The sequence below is a fragment of the Gossypium arboreum genome, chromosome 3 (genome assembly GCF_025698485.1).
Source record: "Gossypium arboreum isolate Shixiya-1 chromosome 3, ASM2569848v2, whole genome shotgun sequence".
In the NCBI taxonomy this organism is placed as follows: Eukaryota; Viridiplantae; Streptophyta; class Magnoliopsida; order Malvales; family Malvaceae; genus Gossypium; species Gossypium arboreum.
In genome coordinates, this window is record NC_069072.1 from 95,024,412 (window position 1) to 95,033,867 (window position 9,456).

Below are 9,456 nucleotides of genomic sequence, written 5' to 3' on the forward strand. Positions count from 1 at the left end.
TTCCCTATTTGAACATGCAGGGATTTGAACACAGAACCAAAAGGTAAGCTAACACATTACCACTAAACCAACAGACACATTCTATCATTAGTTGATCGAAAATGATATATAAACTATAAGTTCAAAGATAGGGTTTGGGATAAAATAAAAAATTCAAAGAAAATGCCTCAAACCTAGAACCTCACACACACACAAGCACAACACTTATCCACTGAACCAAATTAACTCACTTGACAAAATTTTCACAACCTTAATTCAAAATAAAGACATGACCACTCTTGGTTTCAATAACCCGATTTTTGGGATGTGACAGAACTGCTAATAATTAACTTCTTGAATGTATTTAATTCACATGATTGTATTTATTATGTATCTATATAACTCAAGCTGATGGTAATATGATTGAATATTTAGTCATTTGGATTACCACTAGATTTGTTAGTTCTGTAACTCAGTGAACTAGGTAGATTTACTTTAGGAATTTTCAAATAATCTTAAGATTAATCTTAAGTTGCATGTGAGATAGGGTTGATACAAATTTAATATTTGCTCGCCGTGTTTAGTTTAGGAACCCCATTGTCATGACGAGGTTAAGTCAGTATGTTACTTTGCGACAAGGAAGTCCTTCATGTCGTGACGTCAACTCAAAGTTTTGTAACTTCTATAAATTAGTCCTCACTCGATCTTAGGTTAACTTTAGAGCATTCGTACACTTGTACAAGACCCGGGAAAGGTTTTATAACATATCTATTTCTTGTAATCTATTGTTTGCATGTTTAATGTTTCGGATTAAATGTTAAATGATTGTAGTTTCTTCGACAACAATTATAACATTTTGTAGTTAGAACCCATTGATCGGGTCGGGTGAGGGGTGTTATAGATTTAGTCGAGTTGTACCTTTAAATAAGAGTGAAATGGTATATTAGTGGTAATCCTTAGTTAAGATGAAAGCAAAAGGGTATTTCTAGGTAAGGGTAGTAACAATTCAATCGGGTTAGGATTTTAGCTTAATTATTAATTAGTTAATTAATTGATATGTGTATTGTTTAATTGGAAAATAGGGATTCATTTCGTAGTTAGTAAATTAGAATTATTTTTATTTCAATTTAATATTGGACTCACACTACAAATTCGTAACTCAATTAGATTAGCATTTGTTTTTGAATAATTATTTTAGTAACAACGTTCACCAATTTTGGCAATCCCTTTGGTACGATCCTCGGAATAATTTTTTATTTCGTTGTAAATAAAACTATATTACAATTTGACTTCTTTCCTTGCAGTAAACCATATTTATTTATCTTTAATTTGCATTATTTTTGCAGCTTTAGGACACGCATGTAACATCCCAAAATTGGGTCTAGTTGAAACAGTGGTTTCGGGACCCAAAATCCGATATCAAAATATTTATTTTATGATTATTATGAGGCCTACAATATGGAAGTAAGCATTTTTTAAAGTTTCATGAAGAAATTCTTAGTGTAAGGTGTCCAATTGGAAATCAGGGACCAAATTGAATAAATTGCAAAACATGGATTCTAGAAGCAATTTGCATGAAATTGCTTTAGATTATTAATTAGAAGGTCTTAAAGAGTAATTTTCCCAATTTCTAAGTTTTTGGACAAAAATGGGCATGCATGGAAAATTTTGGAAGTTTAGTTAGGAAGGGCATTTTGGTCTTTTGGCAATAAAATCAATAAAAAGGGAAAATGAAGGAAAAAATCAACCATTCTTCTCCCTCTTGCTATTGAAATTTCAAAGGACACCATAGCTAGGGTTTCTTCACTTTCCAAGCTCAATAGTAAGTGACTCCTAGCCCCGTTTTTAATGTTCTTTGTATTTTTGAGACCCGTGTAACATGTTCTCTCCATTTCTACCCATATTTTAAGCTAGGGTTCATGTATGCAAAATGAACCATGTGTGACATGTTTGTTCTTTGATGATTTATGGGGGAATATGAAAGTTAGATGTGTGTTAAACATCTTTTTCTAAGTGATTTTCATGAAAAACCCCTAAAAGGACCTTTTTGCAAAAGGTACAAAATATGTGGTAAAAATGTGAAATAAAGGAAAATATGGGCTAGTATGAGTTTATAATACATTTTGCTAGGCTTGGGTAACCAAAGGATTGCATGTATTTCATTCTACGAGTCTAGGGACTAAGTTGTAAAATTTTGAAATGTTAAGGGCAAAATGGTTGTTTTGCCTGGGGTGAATTTTAGGTCTAAAATAAATAACATGAGGTATTAATAATTTATTTTTACTATAGACCCCGAAAAATTATTTTCGAAGATCGATCGTGGAAAATGGAAGGTTTCAAAATAACTGAAATACGAAACCTAAGCAATTACTAGGTAAGTTCATGTAACTCGAATGTAAACTATCTTTAAAATATATTAAACATGTATGTACATGTATGAATTATAATAGTAATATTTATTGTATGACAACTCATGAAATATTAATGTTATGCTGGAATGTCCCAGTTGAATAAAAGGGGATGTTTGATGGATTACTCGAAAACGAAATAATGGTATAAAGGATCTAGCCTGGACGGGTGATCCTATAGTGATCTAGCATCCTGAAGAATATGTGTGCTTTGACAGATTTAGCCCGGACAAGTAATCCAAATAGGATCTGAATTTAGACTAGACTGGTAATTCAGACCTGAACTCGTAGGAGTATATGTCATTGTAAGGGATTTAGCCTGGACTGGTAATCCCAACATTACTCTATGAGTTATGTTGTGGGGGATTTAGGCTGGACTGGTAATCCTACCATAAAAGCAGGGTTCACGGAGTGCGTATTTAAAGGATCACTTGCATGAGTTGATGGTAAACCAGATATCCATTGAGATTCTAAGAAATTCAACGGGATTAAAATGTTAAATGGGAATAGATATGTGTGAATTGATGAGCTCATCTATGAAAGATGTTACATTGTACTGGTATGAGACTAACTTGATGGTTGAGTACATGTAATAGGAAATTTTACTATGTTGTATGATTGTATGTTAAATACCCGGTAAGTTTACTTTCCTGTTATTTGGACTTACTAAGCATGTTAATGCTTACCCCCTCTCCTTTTCCTGTTTTACAGAGTTCGTGGACTCGTGGAGATTGGAAGACGATTGGAGCATTTTCAACACTATCAACTTGTTTTTCTTTGGTATATAGATACTTTATTTTGTTTAAATGACATGTATAGGTTTTGGTTATTTTGTAATATGTGTCATTGGTTGGCCTATGTAAGGGCTTAAATATTAAACTTATTCTTTTTGTATATGGCCATAAGACATGGCTTATTTTGATGTAGGCTATGACCTACTGATTGTGCTTGTTTGTGGTTAAATGTTCTGGTGATGATTAAATGTGGTATATTATAAAGAGACATATGAAATGCGGCCAAATCACTTGGGATGGTTAGGTCATACTTGGCAATGAGTTATAACAATGAGCCAAGTTTAAAAGTGTTCTTGAATGAGATGTAAATCCCAAATACAAAAAGGATAAATTAGCATGTACATAACCGATGAGATGAGGTTAACATGCAATAAACCATTTATTGTAGTACTTAGGCATATTTAGGCCATGTTAATCTTCATTAAGGTTCACTAATATGAGTAGTTATTGAAGGTGACAATTGGCTTAGATTTGTAGCCTCCAAAAATGTCCACACGGATAGACACACTAGTATGTGTCTAGGCTGTGTGTGACATACAGTCAGCCCCATGGGCGTGTGGTATGGTCGTGTGTCCTTTGCACCTAAAATTTTTAGGTCAGAATGCATGGTAGTAAACATACGGGTAGAGACACGGTCGTGTGTCTCAACCGTGTAGAGGACATAGCCTAGCACACGGGCGTGTGTCCTGGCCGTGTGACCCTAAATGCATGATGACATCATAAATAGAATGCTCGAGTTTTTAGGCATGGGCGACAACACGGGCGTGTCTAGGCGGTGTGAAGTACACGGGCTAGAGACACGGGCGTGTGCTCGGCCGTATGAAAACACTTGTAGGTTCGAAATGAGAAATAAATTCAATTAATTCCACATGGGTAAGGGACACGGGCGTGTCCCAAAGCACACAGGCGTATGAGGCTTAGCTTAGAAAATTTTCCAAAAACTTTCTAAAGTTCTCGGTTTAGTCTCAGACTATTCTTAATGTATGTTATGGGCCTCGTAGGTCCATAATAGGGATATTATAAATATGATTGTTTGGTTTTAATTTGGAATGAAATTTTATAGCCCGAAAATTTTTCGGAAATGTCATGTTCGTGCACAGTAATGCCTTGTACCTTGTCCCGGTCTCGAGTATGGGTAAGGGGTGTTACAACGCACACTAGGTGCAATCAAATGGGCCTAAAGCCTTTAAAAGAAATAAAAAAATTATGATGGAAACCTTACCAAGTTGACTCGAGGTTCCAAGATTTAGGTTAAAAAGAAAAATTAAGTCATATTACACTTTTAGTAGCACTTGGAAATTATTATTTTATCTATTCTTATAGTGAAAAACAAAAGTGCTAAGTATAGAGAAATAAGGATGCTCTTAATGATTCTCATGGCTTGGTTTTCAATAAGAAAAATACTCTTAATAAGAGGTCACCTATATGAATGAGAAATATGGTTAGTTCTTTGAGAATTTCTAAAAGGCTAAATTCACTAAAGCATTCATGAAACCAGGACTTATTCAGGGCCAAAATGAATGCAATTGTGAGAACAATAGAATTTCAAAATAGAATCTATGTAAGTATTATTGTCTAGGTTTACATTAAAATATGAATAGTTCAAGATATCATGTTCACTAATTAGCCGAAAAATCTGAAGGTACTTCATTAAGGAAGGTACAAAGCCAAAAGCTGCCTCTCCTAATGTAGTATTCTTCTAATACAATTTTCTCTCTATGATATTTTAGTCTTTGTATTGGTAAACAAATTTTCTTTCATGTGGGGATTGTTGGAAATTGATTTTTTAAAAACTTGTCTAATGAAAACTTCTTTTTAAGACAAAAATCTAAACATGAATAAAATTGTAGGTTAATAAATTTTGTACTTTATTTGTGAATATTAAACAAACACTTATCAAGTAGGTGTTTATGAACATAAAAATTAACATTAACGTTTTTTAAAAGTAAGAGATTTAATCATTATTTATTTGTTTTGTAAGTTTAATGATTATTTTTAAACGAAAAATAAAAGGAATTAAGTGAAATAATTATTCCATACGCTTTTTGACAATTAAAGTTTTATTTAAAAGCTAAAATGAACTTAAATTTTAATTTATAGGATTTGTGGGTACTCACCTTTATTGGTGACATTGTGAGCATATGGCTCTAGGTAGGCTGATTTGTTTGAAGTACATAAGGGAGTGTTAAGCATGGGTCTCCACTCAATGGGTTATTTGAGGCGCTATAAGGGAGCGCGTGGTTCGGCCCGCTCAACTCAGTGGATTGTATTTGATATTTGTGGGAGTTTAGAGATCTGTATATCCAAAGTATGATCATCCAATTAAGCCATGAGAAATGAATGTCAATATATTTATGTGTGATTTTTGCTATATCAATGGATAATTGAAAGCCATGAATAATTGATTTTTTGTATGGAAAATGCTTATAGAAATTAAATTGACCTGTTTAATATTTTTGGCTGACAATTTGTGAATGATTGGTTATGAACTAAATATAAATTGGATGTTAATTTACTTGCCATTTTTATTAACATTAACTAAGCTTTTAAAGTTCACACACTCACATTCGTGAAGATAATCATCGGGATTGAAAAGATGAAGATTTGAGCAAGAGAGTTCCAAGAGATCTAGGCTTGGTAGAGACTTCATTACGCATTTTAGAGACTGCCATCGGGGATTGTGGAACTCCCGGCAATTAGTTTGATTTTGGTTGTAAATGGACATTGGACATTTATTTTGGATGGTTTTATATTAAATTTGAGGAATGTTTAAGTTTAATTATTGAATGATTTATGGTGTATTGTTGCTTGATAACACGGTGATTGATAACATAGTGTGTGAAGTATGAAATTTATACTAACGATTGTTTAATTGAAGCTTCCATGGAGTGGTTTACTAGTTTTTAAGGTCACCACCACTTTGATTTATTCGATGTTTGTTATGCATGAAATTGATTGTCTAATTCTATTTAATTAAGACTTAATTAATGTCCATAAATTCAATTGAAGGTGTTGTAAACTGAAAAATATATAGAATTTTTCCTATGTAATTTATCACCTTTTAAATTAAATTCATTGTTAAAACTAAGTAATTGTTTAATAAATTAATGAAATATGTGAAAATATGAAATCGGACATGGAAATTATTAAAATGTGATTTTATGCTTTATTATATAGTTTTCATGCATAAAATGACTTATTTTAGATTTATTTGAACATAAAATGGGCCATGCATGATTAAATTAAGCAATAAAATATAAAGTTATATTTAATAATTCATTTTAAAATATTTCATTAATAATTTGGGTTTTAATTAATTATTTAAATTGGATAAATTTTGTTCTTTGGTCCTTTAATTTATCTATTTATTTTGAACAGGTCTGATAGCTTTGTTGGATTACAAAAGAACTGTCCAAATTGAAGACCAAGTCAACCCAAATTCGACTACACATGGCTGTCCACATAAACAACTTTTTGGTTTAACTACACAAGGCCCTTGCAATGTTGAAGAAATTAAAGATTTGCCCGAAGATTTACATTTGATCGAGTCCCAGTACTGAGTTGTTATGGCATTTAAATTGCTTAAAAATAAAGCAAAATTCAACTCAAATCCACCAAGCATGACTGGCCACTCATTGGAAAAGCTTGAAGAGACTAAATCTCTTTATTTTTAGCAAACTACCCTCCTCTCTTAACCTATAAATAAGACCTCATTTGATCCCTCATCATTCATCACTCATCCATCATCATTCTCTCTTCTCTCTCAATTCTCTTTAGCATTTTCCATTTCCCACGCCTAGTATCATCTCTTCATAGAGATTTTAGAAATTAAGCCTCTTAAAAAGCCTTTGGTCACCCACCTTGGAGAGCCATCAGTAAAGGAGCAAAGTGATGGAGCGAATGAGCCTCATCGGTCAGAGTCTTGGGTGACAGCCACTCTGATATAGGTTTAATATTTCTTTTCTTTAATTTAATCTAAAAATGTTTGCTATGTGTTCTTGTTCTTGTTTACAATAATGTTAGCTTAATTTTATTTAAGCTAGGATGATTGCTTTGATTAAATAATATTTATTTGATTCATGCTTATAATGTTTGTACCTCAATCGATCATTTTTTCAATTAAAATCAAGTTTGTATTTCGGTCATACGTGATTGAAATGCGCTTGAATTAGCTGAGCGATCCTAACCAAACAACAACTAGTGGACGCATAATTGAAATGTGCATACTCAATTTAGATCCTAACCCGATTAAATTGCAGGTTGCATAACAACTCTAACCAAGCTCTATTATCTGCATAGTTTTTAGATTTATGTGATTAAACTGTTTCAAACCTAACACGTCCCTGTTACCACACACGATTGCTAAGAAACCCTTAGTAAATAAGGATCAGTAAAATGCGTATTTACTAAGTAAAGGATTTCGAAATGACCTAATGTGGTTTCCAAACTCATGAAAGATCGAGTTGCTATGGAATGGTTTTTCCGAATGTTATTAAGCTTGTTTATAATAAATTGAGTGTAATTAAAGTAATTGTCCTAGTTTATTTATGTTATAATTGTTGCAAATTGTGTTTAATTTTGCTAAAATCTATTTCATTCATATAGTTTGCATACTTAGGATAATTCGCATTAGGGATCATTGCATTTAGTTTAATATATTCAATTTTCACTTCTCAACATATTGTGTTTTTATTTACCAAGTTGTTAGTATAATTTTACAATTAAGTGATTAAACACAAATACAATCCCTGTGGAGATGATAACTCGATACTTACTTATTACTTGATAACGACTGTGTATTTTTTACAAACCTACACCTTATAAGTTTTTGGCGCCGTTGCTAAGGATTGTTAACTGTTGCCATAGTCATTTTTTTGGGAAATTATTTACTTCCAATTTGGTTTATTTCTAACATTACTAACTTATTGTTTTTAATTTTATGATTTTCTTTTTAGATATTTATGAGCATAGAACGAATTATCAATTTTCTCTCTGTAGACCTTGAAATTCAGCGAAGTTTCAGACAAAGAAAACATGAATGGAGAGCTCTAAGACAAGTCAAGATGGACCTTGGAAATCAAAATCAAGACCAAGGTAGTGAAGCTGATCGTGTACAAAACCCCATCCTCATTGCCGATGATAGGGATCAATGCATCAGAAAATATGCTGTGCCACTTTTCAATGAGATAAATCTAGGAATTAGAAGGCTAGATATTAAGGCAACCCATTTTGAATTGAAACCAGTGATGTTTCAAATGCTCAAAATGGTGGTCCAATTCAGTGGTATGCCGACGAAAGATCCACATCTCCACCTTCGATTATTTATGGAGGTGAGTGATTCATTCAAGATAGTCGGTGTGACTGAAGACGCAGTGAGGTTGAAGTTGTTTCCGTTCTCATTGCAAGATTGAGCACGAGCATGGCTCAATTCATTGCCACCAAGTTCCATATCTACATGGCAATAATTAATAGAGAGATTTTTGGTTAAGTATTTCCTGCCTAGCAAAAATGCTAAGTTGAGGAACGAGATCACAACTTTCCAAAAATTGGATGACGAGTCTTTGTATGAGGCTTGGGAGCAATTCAAGGAGTTACTTCATAAGTGTCCTTATCATGGGATTCCTCATTGTATCCAGTTGGAGACATTCTATAATGGTCTCAATGCAAATACAAGATTAATGGTAGATGCTTTTGCAAATGGTGCAACTCTGTCTAAGTCTTATTATGAGGCTTATGAGATCATTGAGATAATCGCAAGTAATAACTATCAATGGCCAACAAATCGAACAGCTTCAGGAAGACGTGTAGCCAGAGTTCATGAAGTTGATGCCCTTACTTTTTTATCAGCTCAAGTATCGTCTATTTCCTCTTTGTTAAAACAGTTTACCTCTAATAGTGCTAATAATTTGCAGCTCAGCCACAAAGCCCGTTTGAAATAGTTTCTTGTATGTACTGTGCAGAAGGTCATTATTTTCCCCCTTGTGCAGAAACTTTTCCAAATTCTCAAGAAAAAGATACCATGTCTCGTAAAAGAACCAGATCTTCAAAGATTACTCCTGAAAACCTGATTTTGATCGATGAAGAAGTGAAAGAAAGGTTTGATTCAATCTTCAAGCACCAACCTATGATGCCAAAAAAGGTTTTAACTTGAAGAGTCATGATTTCATGATTGTTCCTATACCGATTAGAAAGAAAATCACTGCTCTCAAGTGGGAACAATTTTATGATGCTCGTTCACTTCCTGATGATGAACTAGTTCAAGAATTCTATGCTAG

At 33.1% G+C, this 9,456-nt stretch overlaps 1 non-coding gene across 1 annotated transcript; it reads right to left on the reverse strand.

The window, feature by feature from the left end:
- Window positions 1–8,694: 8,694 nt before the first annotated feature.
- On the reverse strand, window positions 8,695–8,801 carry LOC128291201 (small nucleolar RNA R71). The gene has a single exon (XR_008280977.1). It is a non-coding gene; the product is annotated as a small nucleolar RNA R71 (small nucleolar RNA).
- Between the last annotated feature and the right edge of the window lie 655 nt (window positions 8,802–9,456).